Source organism: Aplysia californica, unplaced genomic scaffold (assembly GCF_000002075.1).
Source record: "Aplysia californica isolate F4 #8 unplaced genomic scaffold, AplCal3.0 scaffold00248, whole genome shotgun sequence".
NCBI classification, from domain to species: Eukaryota; Metazoa; Mollusca; class Gastropoda; order Aplysiida; family Aplysiidae; genus Aplysia; species Aplysia californica.
In genome coordinates this window covers 1,031,973-1,033,434 of record NW_004797518.1, presented here as the reverse complement: position 1 = coordinate 1,033,434, position 1,462 = coordinate 1,031,973, and positions in this window count along the sequence as shown.

The window sequence follows — 1,462 nt, the reverse complement described above, 5'->3', positions numbered from 1 at the left end:
CTCTTCTCTCCTTCTCCATCTCCCTCTTTCTGTCTCTCTCTCTCTCTCCCCCTCTCTCTCTCTCTCTCTCTCTCCCTCTCTCTCTCCCTTTCAGTGTTATCTCTCACCTGTCACAGACTGTTGCAGGGATTCAGTCTTGTCTTTTGGATTGTCTGAAAGCCGCAAAAGAAATTTGACTTGTTGTGAGTCTTTGAAATAATATATCGCGCTTAGTTTTTGAACTTGTTTTTCAGCCATTCGTTTCTCTACTGTGTTTTAAAGTATTTCTGTCTCTGTTGGCTGTCACAATCCTGTGTGTCCGTGTGTCCTTGTATCGGTGTGTCTGTGTGTGTGTGTGTGTGTCTGTTTGTCTGTCTGTCTGTGTGTGTGTCTGTCTGTGTGTCTGTATGTCTGCCCCTTTCCCATTATCTATTAATCAATCTTTCAGCTAGATAGAGTATGTCTGTCTGTATCTCTATCTCTCTTTCTTTCTATCCCAGGTGTCCTTCTGTTTAACACTCCAGCTCTCTTGGCGAAAGAGAATGGCAGTGGGATTTGGGGGGGGGAGTGGAGAGAGGGAGAGAGAGAGAGAGAGAGAGAGAGAGAGAGAGAGAGAGGGAGAGAGAAGGAGAGAGAGAGAGAGGGGGGAGAGAGGGAGAGAGAAGGAGAGAGAGAGGGGGTGGAGGGAGGGAGAACGTGCATAGCAACTGTACTCAACAAAACGATAGACAGAGACATTAATAAAGAGAAAGAATAATAAAGAGAGACAGAATGATATAGAAAGAGAGAGAGAGAGAGAGAGAGAGAGAGAGAGAGAGAAAGAGAAAGTGAGAGAGACAGACAGACAGAGAGAGAGAGAGACAGAGAGAGAGAGACGGAAAGAGAGAGAGCATAGCTATATTGTACTGAACAAAAACAAAAGAAAGAGAGATTGAAAGAGAAGGAGTGAGTGAGAGAGTTGGTGACCGAGAGAAAGAGAGAGAGAAAGAGAGAGGGGGAGGGAGATGGAGAGAGAGAGAGAGAGAGAGAGAGAGAAAAAAAAAAAGAGAGAGAGAGAGAGAGAGAGAGAGAGAGAGAGAGAGACGGGGGGAGTTAGGGACAGAGAGATACAGAGAGTAAGACCATAGCAACTGCACTCAACAAACCCGTTCTCGTCTGGATTATGACGCACTCGGTCATGTTTCCCACGTCATCAGTTTCTGAGATCTAGAGACAGACACAGTCTATTGAGTGCTTAATTATGATTATGTCAGTTGATGCATGTTCAGCCCAATGTTATGTAAATGACTATGTATCCATTTATGTATCTTGCAAACTGCATTGTGTATATTGTTTTATTATGTATTTGTACGTGCTCATTTCGTAACGATGTATTAGCGTGCGAGTGTGATAAGCGAATATATGTGTGTGTGTGTGTGTGTGTGTGTGTGTGTGTGTGTGTGTGTGTGTATCTGTGTGTGTGCGTGTGTGTGTGTGTGTGTGC